This window comes from Penaeus monodon, chromosome 21 (genome assembly GCF_015228065.2).
Source record: "Penaeus monodon isolate SGIC_2016 chromosome 21, NSTDA_Pmon_1, whole genome shotgun sequence".
Lineage (NCBI taxonomy): Eukaryota > Metazoa > Arthropoda > Malacostraca > Decapoda > Penaeidae > Penaeus > Penaeus monodon.
This window is the reverse complement of record NC_051406.1, coordinates 40,490,136-40,490,526: the sequence shown is the minus strand read 5'-3', so window position 1 is coordinate 40,490,526 and position 391 is coordinate 40,490,136. Positions and strand designations below refer to the sequence as shown.

Genomic DNA, 391 nt, shown 5'->3' with positions numbered 1-391 from the left:
TATGAAGGAAGTAGGAGGATGAAAGGAGAAAGACGAGAGGAGAAAAAAAGGGAGAAAAAGACTAGGAAGAAGAGCTGAAAGAGAAAGAAGAGAGAAGGATGAATCGAAGGAGAAAGATGTAGGAGAGAGAAGAATGGGGGGGGGAAGAGAAGGGGAGGGGGGTTCGACAGGGGACAGAGCCGCGTCCGGTTGGCTCAGCGCCCACTAGAACATGGGAAACTGAGGCGCTCCTGTTGTACTTAGGGTGTTGCCTGATGCTCCGGGATCCGTGCTTCGGCCGGGCTTCACTTTTCACTCCCGCGTCTGCTTGCGGGCCTCTTGCTCCAGCGTGGTTGCTTTTGCTTTGGGGTTTGTGTGGTTAGGTTACTGTCGCAATGGAGTTATCCAGGAG

General features: G+C 53.2%; 1 protein-coding gene across 1 annotated transcript in view; it reads right to left on the bottom strand.

Annotated features, from left to right (window-relative positions):
• The window catches only part of LOC119586489 (leishmanolysin-like peptidase), a gene marked incomplete at its 5' end in the record, with an annotated part of 14,738 nt that overhangs the window by 13,913 nt on the left and 434 nt on the right, over positions 1–391 (bottom strand).